Here is a 19,784-nt window from a genome sequence, read left to right as displayed (position 1 = left end):
ATCAAATAAAATCAGTACTATATTTGTCAACGACAGGAATTCTGCAGATGCTGGAAATTCAAGCAACACACATCAAAATTGCTGGTGAACTCAGCAGGCCAGGCAGCATCTCTAGGAAGAGGTACAGTCGATGTTTCAGGCCGTACTAAATTTGTCAACGTGGAGCTGAGAGCAAGTTTGTAAATCTGGTGGGAGCAAAGGAGTTTGGGAATGGTGAGGTCTGGCGCGGGTGCAGACACACCTAGCCCTGAGACATCAGGCAAGGTCACTTGATTCCAAACAATTGGTTTATTGATCATTACAGAATGTCTCTCTGATGCTTCCTACTTCTTCCCCTCTCCCTTCCACTTTTCCCACCATGGTTTCCTTCTCCCTGCCCCTTTCCCACTCTCAGTCCACTATAGAGACCCATATCAGAATCATCACTCATAAATATCATGAAATTTGTTTTTTATCTTGTGTCAGCAGTACAGTGCAATTCATAAAATTACTACAATTCTGTGCAAAGTCCTTAGGTTCCCTAGCTACTATTATATATACATAGACCTAAAACTTTTGCACAGTACTGTACATTCCCCCCATGACTGTATGAATTTCCTCCAGGTGCTCTGGTATCTTCCCACGTTCAAAGGATGTCCATTTAGGGTTAATGATTGCGACGTAACCACCAGAAGCATCACAAAACTTGCGGGCAGCCAGGCACAATCCTCACTGGTTTGATTTGATGCAAACAATGCAATTCACTGTATGCTTCAATATACATGTAACAAATGAAGCTAATCTTTAATCAAGGAATATCTAAGATCACTAGATGCATAAAGTCTTTGAAAGCAATCAACACCCTTCTGTAACTTTAAAGATTGATGGTTAGAACTAGCCGCAAATCTAGTTAAACTGTTACTCTACAGTTGCAACATTAGTGTCTACCCAATAACATAAACAATTGTCTAACATGTTCTCTTCACACAATGTAGGACAAATCCAGTCTGGTTGATTATCTGACTGTCAAATCTAAGCAAAACGACAAGCACTGTCAGCAACAATTCTATCAATTGGCACTTGCTCCTCAACAATATCCTCATTGATGTCCATTTTGGTGTACTTCAGAACGATAGGTGCTCAGCATAGGCTTAGAGTTTGGTGCACACTTAGTGTCCCCAAGCTGGAAATGCCCTAAGCATTAAGGCACCATTTGACCTTGTATGGTATGAGGTTTTCGGCTCCTTACTTTAGAAAGGATATACTGACATACTTTATACTTCATATTTTATTGTCGCCAAACAATTGATACAATCATCACAGCAATTTTTGATTCTGCTCTTCGTGCTCCCTGAAGAACAAATCGATAGTAAATATTAAAATTTTAAATTATAAATCATAAATAGAAAATAGAAAAGTAAGGTAGTGCAAAAAAACCGAGAGGCGGGTCCGGATATTTGGAGGGTACGGCCCAGATCCGGGTCAGGATCCGTTCAGCAGTCTTATCACAGTTGGAAAGAAGCTGTTCCCAAATCTGGCTGTAAGGCAGAAATAGATAGGTTTTTGATTAGACAGGGCATTAAAGGGCAAGGGAAGAAGGCAGGGGAGTGGGGATGATTGGAAGAATAGGATCAGCCCATGATTGAATGGTGGAGCAGACTTGATGGGCTGAATGGCCTACCTCTGCTCCTTATATCTTATGGTCTTATGAAGGTCCTGGTAAGATCGACATCAATGGGCATCAAGGGGAAAGCATTCCAATGGCCAGAGTTATATTACACAAAAGAAGCTGAGTTTAATGTTATAGAGTGGTTGGGCACATGAAAGGAGATTTGGTGGCGAGAATTTTTGTGTTTGTGGCCATGATTCAATTAGATTGAGCATACTGATGGAGAAAGCAAAGATAAAATAGAATATAAGGCTTTAAATTTGGAGCGTGGCCAGGTAGCATCGGTAGCGGTTAGTGTAATGCATTATAGCATACAGCGCCAATGACCCGGGTACAATTCCCACTTCTGTCTGCAAGGAGTATGTGTATTCTCCCCATGACCACATCCGTTTCCTCCAGGGGCTCCGGTTTCCTCCCACACGCCAAAGAACTATATCTTCGTAGGTTAATTGCAGACATGGTGTAATTGGGTGGTGTGGCTTGTTGGGCCGAGGTCCTGTTACCATACTGCATCTCTAAATAAATATAAAATGTTGACATATGGAAATATATACACAGACAGGTTAGTTGGCAGAAAAATGGCAAATTGGAACAATTGGAGAAGTATGAGATAATACGCTTAATATTGCTCAGTAATCTAGACAATACATGATAAGACCATAAGACATAGGAGCAAAATTAGGCCATTCAGCCCATTGAGTCTGCTCCGCCGTTCCATCATGGCTGATCCCAGATCCCACTCAACCTCATACACATATATGAGAGTATGGAAGAACAGAAGGACCTTAAAATACATTTTGAACTTTGAAATTGGAATAAATATTAGCAGGAGAGGTTGATTAAGTTGATTAAACTACCTACAGGAAATATTGCTTTCTTAGCTGAGATTATCAATTATCAAGTTGTGCATAATACTGAGTGTAGTGCAGTTACATTGAAGATAAAACTACACTGGAAATGATGCAAAAAAGATTAACATGAAATTTGAAGTGCTGTATTTATTTTTGGGAATAGATTGGATAGACTGGATTTGCATCAGTGGAACAGAAGAAGCAAGGAGGAGACATAATTGAGGTTATTAACTTATGAAGGATCTAAGTGCAGTAAATAAGAGGAACTTGATCCCTTGCAGAGGGGTGAAATACCAGAAAACTTTTCTCTAAAGTAATAGGATTAGGAGGGAGTTTAAGAAAATATTTTTCACCTGGACTGTCTAGACTCAGTGCCCAAGGTGGTGGTGGAGCCAGCAAGCATCATTATATTCAAAGTATGCTTGAAATCTTGTGATGTCAAGGACTGAGGACTTAGTGAAATCAGACTAAGTAATTCTTTTTTGATGCGCAGACATGATGAGCTGATTGTCTTCTTTCAATGTTGACAAGATATATTTATGTATTCTATATCTCTAGGCCTCTTTTACTCATTATTTTAGATTTTCCTTAAAGCCTCCTGGACCGCAGGATTAACAAAAAAAATTCTAGTACTCTACTTGGAGTCATAAAACAGGCCATTTGGCCCATCTAGTCCATGCTGAACTATTATACTGCCTAGTCCCAAATACCCGCACCCAGACTATAGCCCTCCATATCCCTCCTGTCCATGAACCTATCCAAATTTCTCTCAAATGGTGAAATCAAACTCACATCCACCATTTCATTTGGCAGTTCATTCCACACTCTGACCACGTTCTAAGTGAAAAAATTCCCCCTCATGTTCCCCTTAAACATTTCACCTTTCACCCTTGACCCATGTCCTGTAGTTCTAGTCCCACCCAACCCCAGTGGAAAAAGTATAACTGTAGTCTGATTGAATCAATTGTCGTCAGACTTTGTATTGATGAAAAGCTCCCTTCATCTTCATTCTGATTGCCTTGCTATGTTTTTCCTATGTTTCCACTATTCATAATTTTATCTCTACTACTTACATTCTGCCTTGTATGCTTTCATCTGTTCACTGAGCAATACCTTAAAAGTAAGTGTGCCACTGTTATTTTAAACAAGCACATTAATTTAACAAGAGAAAATCTCCAGATGCTGGAAATCCATGTAACACACACAAAATGCTGGGAGAACTTAGCAAGCCAGGCAGCATCTACGGTAAAGAGGACAGTCGATGTTTCAAGCCGAGACCCTCCAGCATTTTTTGTGTGTTACGTTAATGGCATTAACTAATTATGCTTCCATTATAAAACAGAATTAAAGAAAACATTGCATTAATTTTGATAATCTCAGGAATCAATAAGGTACTTTGAAAAGTAGAATAGTTGCGATATAGGGAACATGGGAGCCAAAGTACATTAAGCAAAGTCCCACACAATATAAAGTGAAAGTGGTCTGTAGTTAATATGTAACTAGATGACTATTCATTCAAGATCAGTCAATATTTACTTGCATATTGAGGAAAATTCTCTTTTACATTATTACCATGGATTTTGGATCTTTGACTGAGAGGGCAGGATTAATATATTATTGATTTAATTTATTATCTTTACCCATGAAGATCGAGAGGGGCAGAAATTCAGCTGGGCATCAGGCAAAAGCCATGACTCAAACATAAGTGCAGCATGCAAGAGCATTCTGAGGAGCATGATTTTCCGTGAACAATTCTGTAAGCAGACAAGTTGACCTCAATCCTACTTATGAACCAATGAGGGCAAAATTCCCGACCACACTGCACAAAGTTCGACGTGCAACCAATCAGCGAAGGATTTCCTCCATACATTACAAATGGGTTTCATAATGATGACCAATCAGCTGATTGACAAGTATTCAAAGGCCAAGCATTCGGAGGACACACCACAATGAACAGCGCACTGTAATGGAGTGTTTGCAAGTAAATCGCCAAGATCAGAGAACAACTCAAACAAACCGTATGATCTAAAAAAAACACTGCATTGCACATTTCAGAGCTCTCTCAGTACTGCAATGATGTATCAGTCAAGACCTCTCAGCTTGCTTTGGTAGTGAGTGTTGAGTAGTTTCTGAACCACTAAAAGAGAGCAGCATTAAATAAATGGCATGCTATAACAGAAAATGACCGTGGACAGAATAGAGAGGTGCATCATGGAAAATGGACCTTAAAATCAGCACATCTTTTTATTTTTCCCATGTTCTGTCAATGGGGCAGATAGGGCCACCAAGCGTCATCTTTGAATCAAGATTGTGCAGATGCAGCCTCTCCTATTGGTCCTACAACATGCTGATTAATTCTGATTCCACTGCAACACCTGGGAGAGTGTGATCCAAATCTGCGTTTCCAAATAAAGGGTGTTAAAGTGGCTTCTCCTGTGTTGGGTTTCACACCCACCTCCTGCCCCAAATGAAATCAGAAACTATGTCCTAACCGTGGATTCATCTGGCTTTCGCCACAACTTTACAACACATTCCTTCTATTTAGCTACAAGAAAGTTTCTTGAAATTATGAGGACTTATTTCAAAAATAAAAAAACAAAAGAAGTTAGTTTTCCTCTTCCTTCCTTGCACAGCTCCCCCACCCTCTTTCCTCACCCCACCCACTCACATCCGCTCCACACACCACACAAAATAGCACATGTAAAATATAAATAAAAAGGAACAGTCTTTACCTCCAGCTGCAAGTGTGGCAGAAATGTGTGGATAGCTGCGGTTGTGTGGACATCTGGAGAGCAGAATGAGCACGTGAGTATGTGTGTATGTCTCTGCCACATCTTGGTAATGACACCCTCCCTCAGATTCCTGTCCTATAAAACTCCCGCAATGTCTGATCATATTTTTCCCACATGTACGCAACAGTTAGATCAGTGAATGTGACCAGACATCAAATGCACACACTGCGGTCTGCACAAGGCTCTAATAGTGCTATCTATTTGAGGGGAGTTCCCTTCTTAAACAATTCTGTCTAGAGTGTGGGCTTCCTTCTCTTTAGCCCCTTTTTTAAACCTGTAACCTGAGTTCCATGGTAGCAAGGTGGTTAGCACGATACTATTACAGCTCCGGGTGTTCCGGAGTTTAGAGGTAAATTCTGGCGCCGTCTGTAAGGAGTCTCTGTACGTCCTCCCCGCAGAATGTGTGGGTTTTCTCCGGGTCCTCCGGTTTCCTTCCACAGTCCAGAGACGTACCGGGTAGGTGAATTGGTCAGTGTAAATTGTCCTGTGATTAGTTTCGGATTAATCGGGTTTGTCCGGGGTCGCTGGAGAAGTGTGGCTCCAAGGGCCAACTCCACACTGTGTCACCAAATAAATAAATAAGACAGCTCCAGGAGCCTTGAAAAATAACCAGCTGTGAAATTTTAGTCTATCCAACATTCTGTACAGAAATTCAGGACATATTCTGAGGCGTTTTTTAATAAATACACAATGCATTTAATAAAATACATTATCTTCCGATTGCAGATTCAGAATTATATAACACATGTACGTCAAGACACACAGTGAAATGCTTCAGTTGAGTTAGCAAACAACACAGGCAAGGATAGGCTGGGGGCAGCCCACATATTCTGGTGCCACCCACGCTTGCTCAAACAGCACAGAACACACTAAAGCAGAAGACAACTAGCAACAAAACAGCAGAACAAGCCCTGTTCCTCCCTCCCACCCACTCACCTATGAGCTGAAACACTAAATCTGAACCTAAATCCAAGTCTTATTTTCAAGTCACTGCATAAATGCAAACACTGCTAAACCCCCGATAAATATTCTATCAATCAAGTGAAATGCTGATATTTGTCAAATTTTACTTTTACTTCTTGTTCATTTGAAAACTTTTTTTTCTCCCTTAGCCATCATTGCCTTGAAGTAAAAATCATACCAGTACAAGACAAGGTTGAATGATTGGCAATGTGGTTAATATGGTACAAAATATGACAGCAATGCGAACTATCAGTGACTACAAAATAAAACCATGAAATTACACTCAGGGGCCACTTTATTAGATGCACCTGTATACCTGCTCATTAATGTAAATATCTAATCAGCCAATCACGTGGCAGCAACACAATGCATAAAAGTATGCAGATGTGGTCAAGAGGTTCAGTTGCTGTTCAAATTAAACATCAGAATGGTGAAGAAATGTGTTCAAAGTGACTTTGATTGTTGAATGAGTGTCGGTGCCAGAAAGAGTTGTTTGCATATCTCAGAAACCGCAGATCTCTTGGAACTTCCACACACAACAGTCTCGAGAATTTACAGAGAATGGTGTGAAAAACAAAAGAAAACAACTGAAGAGTGACAGTTCTGTGGGTGAAAATGCCTTGTTAATGAGAGATGTCCGGAGAGAATGGTCAGAGTGGTTCAAGCTGACGGGAAGGCAGCAATAGCTGGAATATCCACGCATTGCAACAGTGGTGTGCAGAAAAGCGTCTCTAAATGCACTACACGTCAAATCCTGAAGTAGATGGGCTACAGCAGCAAAAGAACACAAACACAGACTCACTGGCCACTTTGTAAAGTACAGGTCGTACCTAATAAAGTGGCCATTGTGTGCATATGGGAAGGTGCCTGTCAGTAGTTGAATGGGTTAATTCCTCATAGTGAATGTAATGGGAATTAGATGAGTTATTGTCTATCAGCAATTGAATGGTGGCATTTTGCCAACTACTTATTTATTACAACACAGATGGAAACCATTCAGCCTATCTGCTCCATGCCAGGAGCCAGCAAATCAATTCCATTCCCCTCTCCTTCTATCTTGTAGGCTGCAATTTATTCTCTATCACATTCCCATTAACTCCCACCCTCCACGTTTTTGTTCTTCTGCTACTCGCCCAAGTAAGGAATAATCTATATCGCCACCTAACCAACGACAACGTGTTGGAATGAGGGAGGAAGACCAGGCACTTCTAGAAATGTACATAACTCGGGACTGTGCATACTACAGTGTCATGAGCTCTGTGGCTCGCCATAGAGCATTGAGCTTCTAGGGTTCTCAAGCAGCTATATTTACTGATCATTATCTTAACAATAGCCATTAAGCTCTTATTCTTAACTGTGTCAAGTTAAGGCCAATTTATACTTCTGCATCAAAACTACGCCGTAGGTATGGCGTAGCCGCGTACCCTACGCCGTAGCCTGACACGCACCTCCCCAAAAATGTAACTAAGCATTGCAGCGACACAGACCGCAACAACTGTGATTGGTCCACCTGGTAGCATCGCATTTCCTCCTACGCTGCAATAGCTTCCCATTGGGTGACTGAAGGGCAGGGAAGGAACCCTGGCTGCAATGCTTTCCATAAAGCTTTACAGACCTCCAAAATTATGGAGGACCTTGTGCTTGACGTCAGTTTGTAGCTAGCTGCTACAGCCTGTTGACTTCCACCTGAAGCTAAAACTCAAATGGTGATTGCCAGTCTCTGAGTATACTGTGCGTACACTGATGCAAAATAAATGGTTGGAGACGATGAACCAAATCGTCAAATCTACCTGCTGACATCCGAAAATATTTGAAATGCATTTCCTCATCCATGTCTCTCAGTGGCCGGACAAGCGCAGAAAATTCACCCTCCTTCAGTTTCAGTCACCAGTGTTTGAAGTTTAAGTTTCTTCGTGTTGAGTTTCAACACGAAGAAACTCAACACAGTAGCATAGAAACCCCACTGCCAACCAGCGTTTTGGCGGTGAATTGCAGAGTGACGCAGACACACCAACGCACAAGTATAAATGCTCACAACGGCGTAGGCCACTTGCGTAGGCTACTACACAGAAATATAAATCAACCTTTAGTTGTGACTGACGCAGGTTTCCCGCCTTCTATGATTATTTACAAGTTTGCCGACGACACTACTGTTGCGGGATGTATCAAAGACGGTGATGAATCAGTGTGCAAGAGAGACATTGAAAATTTGGTTGAGTGGTGTAATAACAACAACCTCTCACTCAATGTCAATAAGAAAGACTAAGGAACTGATTGAAGACTTTAGGAAAGGGAAACCAGAGGTCCATGAGCCAGTAACCATTGAAGGATCAGAAGTGGAGAGGATCAGTAACTAAATTCTTGGGCATCACTAGCTCAGACCACCAATCCTGGATCCACCATTTAAATATAATTGCAAAGAAAGCACAACAGTGCCTTTAATTCTTTAGAAAGCCACAGAAATTCAGCATGACATCAAAATCCTTGGCAAAATTCTACTGATCTGGGTTGGAAAGTGTGTTGACTGGCTGCATGATGGCCTGGTACGGGAATGCCAATATCATTGAGTGGAAAATCCTACAAAAGGTAGCGGATTCAGCCCAGTACATCACAGATAAAAGCCTCCCAACCATTGAGGACATCTGCGTGAAACGTTGCCATAGAAAAGTAGCAACCATCATTAAAGATCCTCACCACCCAGGTCATACTCTTTTCCCACTGCTGCCATCAGGTCAAAGGTACAAGGGCCACAGGCTCACACTAAAAGGTTCAAGAACATTTACCACCTCTCAATCATCAGGGTCTTGAACAAAAGGGGATAACTACACTCATTTTACTTCTGGCATTCCCACAACCAATGGTCTCTCTTTAAGGGGTCTTTATCTTGTTATTTCATGCTCTCATTATTTATTGCTATTTATTTATATTTGCATTTGCACAATTTGTTATCCATTGTGCCCTCGAAAAAAGAATTTCAGAGTTGTATGTGGTGACATGTATATACTCTGATAATAGATTTTACTTTGAACTTTAAAGAGGACTCTCTTTCTGTGCCTTAGTGAAGTCATTGTGTTGGAGAGAATGAATTGTCTTGCGGTGTTATTCTGTCACTCCTTTGAGGTTCTGTTGAAATTCCTATATCTAACCTCTTGCTTCTGTCTCCTCCTGGGGATCCTGCCGTCCGTCAAGTTCTGGGTTGAACCTGCTCTCCGCAGCTCCTGGGTTGAGTCAGTGCCAGCAACCTCCATAAGAGAAAAAGCCTGCCGTTTCTCCACACTTGGGTCCTGTCCTCCAAAAGCACACGGTACACGGTAACACACACACACACACACACACACACACACACACGGTAACACACACACACACACACACACACACACACACACACACACACAGAGCAACGATTAGGACTAAACCTGCTTTCTGGAGCAGTGAGAAAGTAACACTAACTGCACAGTACTGTGGCAGATGGCGTAACACTTTACAGCACCACCAGTCGGCGTTCACTTCCTGCCGCTGTCTGTACATCCTCCCTGTGAGTGTGTGGATTTCCTCCGGGTGCTCTCGTTTCCTCCACTGAGCGCCCAGAGAAGAGCCAGGCAGTCACAGGGAGAATGTACCGATTGTATGTTCTCTCTGTGATCACGTGGGTTTCCTCCAGGTGATTCGGTTTCCTCCCACACGCCGAAGATGTAAGTGTTAGTGAGTTGTCTATATGCTATGTTGGCGCAAGAAACACAACAGCGCATTTTGTGTTCGTTGCTGACACTAACAATGCACTTTAACAGTATGTTTTGATGTTTACGTGTAACAAATAAAGCTAATCTTAAAAAAAAACACGTTGGGAACTAAACTGCAGAATCCAGCTAGATGATTGTTTGCCAATAAGGATTTTAAACTGTCGAGAATTGCTATACTGAAGAACAAAATCATGGGCTCGAACAAGACACTCTGTTGTTTTGGTAAGTTACTCAAGATGTTGCAAAGGAGACAGAGTTTTAGGTAGATGAGATACAATCTTGGTCAGATTAAACGTGAAGTTACAAATATCGAAAACAATGTGCGACAGTTGCATTGGTCTCCTAGCTGTTAGATTGTTTGATATTTGATGAGTAAATCCAATTTTACTAAGGGAGCCTTCTAACTGCTCACTGAACAAAAGTTTACAGATGATCTTAAAACAGAATTATATATTTCTATTTGCCATCAGGGGAAACAATTTGATCAATTCATTCAAAAAGCAACATCTCTGAGAAACTGAAGTTTTCATTCAGATTTAAATGGTGGTGTTGCATGCTGAGTTAAATCAGTAAATTAGAAAACAACATCTTGATTTATTAGTATTTTGTATTCTCAATAAAATAAAGTATGCTATCTCAGTGCTTTAAAGGAGGACTACGTTCAGCCAGGGCCTATCCGAAAGGGTGTTGTCATATTTGACAAACTTAATCCAGTTTTTTTCTTTTAATTCACTGATTGGTGAGATTAAAGAAACACAGTAAATAATGTGGAAATTTAAAGTGCCTGATTAACAGAACAAACCAAAAATATGGAAGATCCATGTTCAGGAGCTACAAGGCCAATGTGCAAACCAGATTGACATTAGGACCTCTGTTAAGCAGGCTCAGGACGCAGATATGAATCTGGAATTGATCAAGTTGTTTTCACCCTGAAAGAAAGTAGAGGTATGTAATTCTGTCCCGTTCTGCAATGTTTCTTTCAGAGAGGATAGGTTACACCGGGCTATGAGTGGATGTGCGAGGTGACATTATTGCTCATCTATTGCACTTCCCTAAAAATACTAATAGGGTTTCAAGAAGTTGTGTTTTGTTGACTACTGTGGTGGAAGAAATCAGGGCTAGAGGGTAAGGAACTTGCTAAAAAAAAAATTACTAGGCAGAGGCTCACATCAGAGAGAAGCTCATTATTTAGTTGTTGTTATTGGAAGAGGTCCTTGAAACTAGCCCACGATCTGAGACCACAGACGTTAGCCAAACACTTTCTCCCAAGGTGAAAATGGCTAATAGCAAGGGGGATATTTTTAAGGTCATTGGAGGAGAGTCTAGTGGGGGGTGGTGCTGTCAGAGGTAAGGTCTTTACACAGGGGCGGTGGTGGAGACAGATATATTAAGGCCATTTTAGAAACTCTTAGATAAGCACATGGATGATAGAAAAATAGACGGCTATGGGAGGAAAAAGAGGTAGATTGATCTTCAAATAGGTTAAAAGGGTGGCCTAGCTTTGTGAGCCGAAGGGTCTGTATTGTGCTGTAGCATTCTATGATCTATGTTATGAGCTGAACACCAGATAGCCATTCGGGGTTTAATGACATTCTATCAATTTTATTGGGTATATCATTATGGAAAATGGTCATTAATTGAAAACAAATACTGACTGCACAGAAACTAAAGGAAAACAAAGAAGGTTTTGTCAGCTCCAAAGTGTGTATTTTCTTGGGCCTTCAGTTCAGTCAAGCAGAGCAAAGCCATGCATATGCTGCCCCCTCCTGCCACAGTCTATTAAAGCTGCAGTTTGACAGCACCATTCTTCATCTCTGTGTCCCAAAGAGCTTTACAGCCAGTAAATACACTTTGTAGCAAAGAGGCTCATGAAAAGCCCTCTCCTCCTCAAACGAACTGGATGTCAGATGTGTGTAGGAGCTAAAAATTGAAAATGCTCCAAGTGAAATTCAACCCCTTCACATCTGGCTCTAACAGAAGGAGGTCAGGTAATTAGTCTGCTCTGAAGAGGTGTGTTGGAGCTAGGCAACAAATTTGTACTGAGGCGAAAGGCTGGCTGAAGGAAAGGAAAAGCAGGCAAACAATCATTTCACAGGGAGGCAGGGTGGCGGGTGCTCAATCTGCTCAGACAAGCAGGTGTAGAGGGATTAGCAATGTAGCAATTTTTCTAATCCCAACAAAGTTAGGATCATTAACGTCTCCTCCTCCTATGCTTTCTCCTTTGGTCCACTCTTCTTCAGTCCTTTACCTTTTCTGCTTGTCACCTCTCAGCTTCTCACTACAGCCCTCCTACCGTGCCCACCTACCTTCCCCATCACCTGGCTTCACCTGTAACTTTCTAGCTTGTATTCCCCATCCCATCTTTTTCTGGCTTCTTCTTTCCTTCCTTTCCCATCCTGATGAAGGGTCTCGGCCTGAAACATCAGTTCATTATCCCTCTCCATAGATGCCTCTTGACTTGCTGAGTTCCTCCAGCGTTTTGTGTGTATTATTCAAGATCATTAAATAAGCAACTAATGAGACTTCACATCTACCACATAGTCTTCTATAATCTGCACTAGGGGTCCCCAACTTTTTATAATGCTGTGGATCTCTACCATTAACTGAGGGGGACCATTGATCCCTGGTTGGAAACCAGAGATGTACACCATCTCACTATTCACCCAATTTTCCAAACTCCCTACCTGCCATGATCACTCACTCTGTCCTTTTCTCTCCACATTGCAGCCACATTCTTACCCACTTAGCAGTTAACCTGTCAATCAGGCTTACCTGGTGGGTGGGAAACTTGTGGAAATAAACTTGGGGCTTCTTCAGCCAAGGACATTCCCAGTTTACTTCTCATCGAGGTCCTGGGGAAATATGAGGCTGCAGGCCTATGTAATTTTGCAACCAAAGTCCACACAGGCAACAAGGATTTCCATATTTCCCTAATTTCTTTCCAGTTTAGGTTCAATGGTTCAATGGTTCCAGTTAATAACAGAGAATGTATACTGTATACCAGTGGTCCCCAACCTCCGGGCCGCGGACTGATACCGGGCCGCGAAGAATGCAGCGGTAGCTGGAACGCATCCAGCACATTTTTAAGAAAAAAGCCAAAATAAACAAGCTAATTAATTAGGTGCCACCCGGCACATAAATGTCAGCCCAGATCAGAGGTGATGCCTCTGGCTCCCTTGTGGTTAAAGTGATCGGGGGTATGGAGATAAGGCAGGTGCAGGGTTCTGAGTTGGATGATCAGCCATGACAATAGACAATAGACAATAGGTGCAGGAGTAGGCCATTTGGCCCTACGAGCCAGCACCACCATTCACTGTGATCATGGCTGATCATCCACAATCAGTATCTAGTTCCTGCCTTATCCCCATAACCTTTGATTCCTCTATCTTTAAGAGCTCTATCCACCTCTTTCTTGAAAGTATCCAGAGACTTGGCCTCCACAGCCTTCTAGGGCATAGCATTCCATATATCCACCACTCTCTGGGTGAAAAAGTTTTTCCTCAACTCCATTCTAAATGGCCTACCCCTTATTCTTAAACTGTGGCCATGATCGTACTGAATGGCGGTGCAGGCTCGAAGGGCCGAATGGCCTACTCCTGTACCTATTTTCTATGTTTCTATGTTTCAAGCAGTAGCAAAGCATCAACCCTCCCCCACGAGTTCCAGCAGGGAGCATCAGTTTCCACCACTCACCAAGCAAGTAATAACAAAGCCCTCAAAGCAAGACCATGATCTTCTGTCCAACAAAAATGACCGTTCACCTGACAATTCAGCACGTCACAGGATGCAGAACTCCATGTGAGAACATTTAGCACATTGAGTCAGTGCCAGCTCACAAAATAATTGAATCCCCCCCACTCGTTTTATTTCTGTGTTCTATTTCCTTTTTATCCCTATTAATTCCCCACAGATTCAATCATTACCTATACCTATGGGACTTTACCTAACTGAGCAATAGTACCAGTGGAGAGGTTTAACCTGGATCAATGGATCTCTTGAGACAACAGCTCTACTGGTTGCACCCACAAATGTTATTGATTGACAGATTTGGAACAGCACACCAGGGAAAACTACAAGCTCTTGAAGTTAATTCCACAGTACCACTCATGCCCATTAAAAAGAGATGACAAGGTTGACTTGATTCACATAGTATCCAAATGACCATGCTCTAATAATGCAACTCTTCATCAAGACAGCACAGGATTAGCACCAGATCAGTTCATCAAGTTCTTGGAGTGAGACTTGAACACAAAACCTTCCAACTCAGCCGTGAAAGTGATGTGTCTGAACAAAAATTAACATTTTGGCAACACTTGTGCATTTTATCAGGAACAGGACAGGGTTGGGGAGGGGGAAGGGGAGGAAAGCAATTAAGTACTCTCAAGCATACAGAATCCAGAATTGCTAACATCATACAATATTTTTGGAGTACCTTAATTTTCATTCAAAAATCAGATTATTTTAAAACATTTGTTTTCAAGCATCAAACTAGTATGGTTTGATGCCTCGAGACTTGAAGCTGTATAACCTCAGCCTTATTGTCCTCTCAATCCATTACCAGCTACAATTTCACCTTTCTTTATAAAAATGAACAACATTTTGCTCTGTCTGGATGTCACATTTAAAGGCTTGAATTGAAATGCCACAGAAAACCACTGGAATGAACTGGGAGCAAGTTATGGCTTCTTAAAAAAGTCCAAAGATCTGGTTTTCATCGAAATGAAGTTGACTGTATTTCACGTTCTGGAATTAATTATACAACTGACTGAATAGTTTGACAAGTGTGATATTAAAGTGAAATATAATCTCATCCTCTGAAGGGTGCTTTAATTCTTGTTTTAATGGCCTTTAGCCAGCCGGTTCGCCTCCATTCAATCCCCAGTCCCCTTCACCACCATGCCCAGCTGTTATAATGAAGCCAACAGTCAAATGGTACCTGGCCCAGGTGGGCTAGAGTATATAAAGCTGAACCAGACAAATTCTTCTGAACAGGGCGGTTCATGCAAGGAAGTACAAATCCCTTTAAATCCAATTTTTGTTCAAGCAGGATTTCGTTTTGCCAATATATCTCCCAACCACACCACCTCCACAATCTAGAGAGATAAAGTTCCCAGTGCTATAGGATTAGCAGTACTTCCAGATTGTTGCCTAAGTCACACAACAATCAACTTGAAAATAAAACTGGAGCATCCAGAAGAAACCCACGTGGTCACAGAGACAATGCACAAATTCCTCCCGCCACTGCCTGTGAGGAGTTTATACGTTTTCCCCGTGTCCACATAGATTCCCTCCAGGTGCTCTGCTTTCTGCCCACATTCCAAAGACATACAGTTCAGGTTGGTGAGTTGTGGGGATCCTATTTTGGCACCGGAAGCCTGGCCGCACTTGTGGGCTGCCCAGCACAAACCTTGCTGATTTGATTTGACATAAATGATGCATTTCTCTGTATGTTTTGATGTACATGTGACAAATAAAGCTCATCTTTTTTTTAAAGATCTCTATTGCAACTCTTCCAAAACTGCTAAGTGCAAATCCTGAAACTAAATTGCTGACAACCGTGAGGGAGCTAAAGTCACCACATAGGCTACAGCCTTTGAAGAGGTTGGGACCTCTTTTCTGATTGCAAGTAGCAAGAACACTTAATGACATGGTCTCATTCTACCATCAGCATGTGTTCTCCTCCTCATATGCTTCCAAACCTCACTTTCCATATTCTCATCAGTCTTTCTCGTGAATTCGTGGTTGATAGACTCTAGTTTTGCTCTTCTCCACCTGGAAACACTCAGTAGAAAATGGATCACATAGCAAAGCATGGACTGGAATTACAATACACGAATAATTCCCAACAACATGAACCAGTGCAAGATACGCATAAAATTCTCAATGCTACCTCTTAGTCACAAATGGGCTTTCTTCATTCTGATAAGCACAAACTACCACCTGGCCATACTGTGTCTGCTGAGACTGATACTGGGGGGATTCCACTCAGTCTGAATGTGCACAGCTACTTCGTGGTATACCACCATTCTGATCACTGGGGAACGTAGATCTGGGATCTGCTTCTCGGAGTTCTAAAATACAGAAGCTGGAATAGCCAATCAGCTCCTTGTTCCTGCTCTGCTGGTTACCATCAAGATCATGGCTGATCTCAGTCCCCGTTTTCTGCACTAACTATTGAACTATTAATATATAAAATTATGACTATGGTTGTATTTTTTTCTCAGTTCAACTGGGTAAAAGCTGAGGTATAGGTATAGTCAAGCATACTTATTTCTCAATTGTTAGGAACTTTTGGATTATTCTAGTGGGGTTTAGTATTGTAGCTTTCTGAAGATTTACATATATATTGCTGTGTAGGCCTAACTGTGTGGTGTAGTGATTTTGGGATGATATGAGTAGTAGATATTACTGTTGAGACAATGTATACACTGTTCATATTCCATAGTCTTTCAATTTCCTCTTTTAATTCATCATACTTCTGGTGATTGTCACTTATTGATAACTGTATGTGTATTTGGCATGGCTATATCTATTAAGTAAATTGTTCTTGCTTGCTTATCCTCTTGTATGTCTGAAAGATTGTCCTATCTGAAACAATGGATCAGTCATAATATAATTTGTAGGACTCTGACTCTAAAACTGGATTAGGTTTGTATTTATAGTAAGATATGGTTTCTTTTATCAGTTTGTATTTTAAAGCAAGATTTTGGTGAATGATGTTTGCCACTTGATTGAGCCTGTGTGAGTAATCAGATTGAGTTAAACTGTTGCAGAATCCTGTAATGTATTGGATTGTTTCTGGTTTTTCTTGATGTTTTCTGCATTAATCATCTTGAATTTGTTGGTCTTTTATTACGTATTTTTGATTTTTTTTTTGGTGTTAACCACCTGGTCCTGTATTGCTACAAGGATCCCCTTCTGTTTCTGCAAAGTGGTCTCCAACTCTGAACCATAAGTTCAATGCTTCCTTGTCAATATCTAGTCCACTCAGATCGTGAGGATGTCTTCCAAGGAGGGTTATGCTCTTCCATTGGTCACCTTTTTCTTCTCTAGTGATAATTTCTTCATTTTTCTATGTTGTGTTTTCACTTAAGATTAGTGGTGTGTACTTCTTATCAGATTTGCATATGCTTGCATGGTGCGCTGTATCCTGTTTTTGTTGATGAAAATATATCCTAAGAAGTTTTATCTGACTATTGTGTATTTTTTTTCTTCCCCTTCCTTGTTCTGTCCTAGGTAATGTTAACCTCAGTGTCTTGGATTGTACACTGTGTTTCCTAAAATTTGTAATTTCTGTATTTATTTTTCTTTGTAAATTTTCCAGATCAGTTTCAGATCACGATGTTATGCCAAAAGTCTATGCTAATATGGGTATAGTGAAAGTGTTTATTGCTTTTGTTATATTTTTACTACTGAACTTTGTTTGGCAGATTTTCTTAAGCCTTCAAGCAAATTCAGTCGAAAGTTTTCCCTTTATTGTACTATGATCTCGTATTTTCTTCTCTTGCTAGTATCCCAGATACTTATATGTTTGATGTTCATCCATCGGTTGTATTGTATCCTGCTGCTCTGTTTTAAATTCTATTAGCTCTATTGCACCTTTCTTCATGTTTAAGATTCTGCATTTATCCAGTCCAAAGTCCATGTTTATATTTTTTTAAAAAATAGTTCTAAAAATTGGCAAAATGGCATTAATTACACAGAAAAATACTTAAAATCACAGTGATGATAGAACTGTGCAAGTTCGCTGGAAAACTAATGTACTCAGCACAAAATTCTAAAACAAATGACAATAAATTCGACTTGACCTGACAAACACAGTACCATGCAATAGTCTTCAGCATATATTGGGCTATGGTGCCTAAGACTTTTACACAGTACTATTTGTCAATGTGGAGCGGAAAGCAAGCTTGTAAATCTGGTGGGAGCAAAGGATATTGGGAATGAGGAGGGTGGAGTGTCATGGGAGGAGTGTGGAACAGGTGATAGAGAAGTGGCAGGGCCGGGGGGTGGTGCGGGCGCAGACACAATCAGCCCTGAGACACCAGGCAAGGTCGTTTGATTCCAAACAATTGGTTTATTGATCATTACAGAATGTCTTTCTGGTGCTTCCCACTCCCTCAGCTCTCCCTTCCCCTTTTCCCAAACGTGATTCCCCTCTTCCTTAGTGGGTTTAGAGAGTTGCTTTAGAAAATACTTCAGGTTATTTTGATAACCATGATTATTCTTTTTTGGTTATTAATAGACTGCATGATTATAGTACACCAATGCTTCATCAGATGTCTTAGAAATTTCTGAAGTATTAGGTATAGTCTATATATTTTAAGGCCTTCTATTAACCATGAGTGTGGGTCAGAATCAAATGCTTTTTGGCCAGTTAATATAACAACATGAATGATTTCTGTTTTTCCACTGGGCTTAATTTAGATTTACAAAATCTATTATCAGCTGCCCTTTACATCCTAACATACCCTCATTATTATTATTGATATTATTATAGATGCAGCATGGTAATTGGTTGCATAGATGGAAGTATGGGGTGCAGGCTCATTTCTGGCCTAAATAGCCTGAACCAACTAATTGTATCCATGTGATCAATTAACCTACTAACCTGTAGGTTTTGGAATGTAGGAGAAAACCAGAGCACCCGGGGGAAACCCAGGCAGTCAATGCGAGAACGAACAAACTCCTCGTGACAGCACAGGAATTGAAACTGGGTTGCTATCACTTTAATCATACTATACTAACCGCTACTCAACCATGCAACCCAAGGAACAGAAGAATATAGACGTAAGGCAAACAAATTGGGCTAGTATACTGTAAATGGACAAAAAGGTTGGTGTAGATGTGATAGGTCAAAGGGCCTATTTCTGTGATGTACAACTCCATGATTTTAAAAAATACATATACTATATATTGGTCTATTCCTTGAATATACCCAAAGACTAAACCTTCACAGCCCTCTTGGGGTAAAGCATTATAAAGAATCACTAGTTTTGGGAGAAAGTGTTTTCTTTGCACCTCTGGTGCTGCAAGGCCAATTCTTTATTTTGAGATTGTGATCACTGGTTCTAGACATCCCAGACAGGGGAAACAGCAACACTGAGTTCACCCCACCTAACCTTGTGAGAATTTTGTACCTCAATGAGATCACATTTTACCACAATATATTCTATCTGCAATATTCTCACCCATTCAATTAACTTGTTAACATAACCTTTCTGCATCCCCCCTCATAGCTGATACCATCATCTATAACTTTGCAGTATCAGCAAACTTGGATATATTACATTTGATATCCTCTTTCAAATTATTGACATTGATTGTGAGCAGCTGAAATCAGTACTTACACCATACCATACTAGGATAATAATCCCAAAAGCAATTTTGTTTACCACACTTTTGGGATAATTCAAGGGTTCAGGCTTGTCGAGCTGACAGTTCTCTGCAGAGAAGGATTGTACGCAAAATAATTGTAGGGAACTCAGGTGAGCAAACAGCAACCACCAGAGAAATGCTGACAGGTCCAAAGATGCGTGGGTCATTGCCAGTCCCATTGCAGATCTCTGAGTGGAGCCCAGAACAAACATGCTGACTACTGCATTCCAACACTTATTACACCCAATCATGTTTCAGCTTCTGATGTCTAAGGCCTCAGCTTCCATTACAACACAGGCTAGAGTCAGTCAGCATAGTGGGAAATAGAAAGAATCTTGACTGTTTTTATACACAGGATAGAACATAGAACATAGCACACTACAGTACAATATAGGCCCATCAGCCCATAATG

General features: G+C 41.0%; 1 protein-coding gene across 9 annotated transcripts in view; it reads right to left on the bottom strand.

Annotated features, from left to right (window-relative positions):
* The window catches only part of erg (ETS transcription factor ERG), a 301,473-nt gene that overhangs the window by 195,572 nt on the left and 86,117 nt on the right, over window positions 1-19,784 (bottom strand). The window lies entirely within an intron of this gene.

This window comes from Mobula hypostoma, chromosome 6 (genome assembly GCF_963921235.1).
Source record: "Mobula hypostoma chromosome 6, sMobHyp1.1, whole genome shotgun sequence".
Taxonomy (NCBI): domain Eukaryota; kingdom Metazoa; phylum Chordata; class Chondrichthyes; order Myliobatiformes; family Myliobatidae; genus Mobula; species Mobula hypostoma.
The sequence above is the reverse complement of the archived record's forward strand: the minus strand, read 5'-3'. Positions and strand labels throughout refer to the sequence as shown.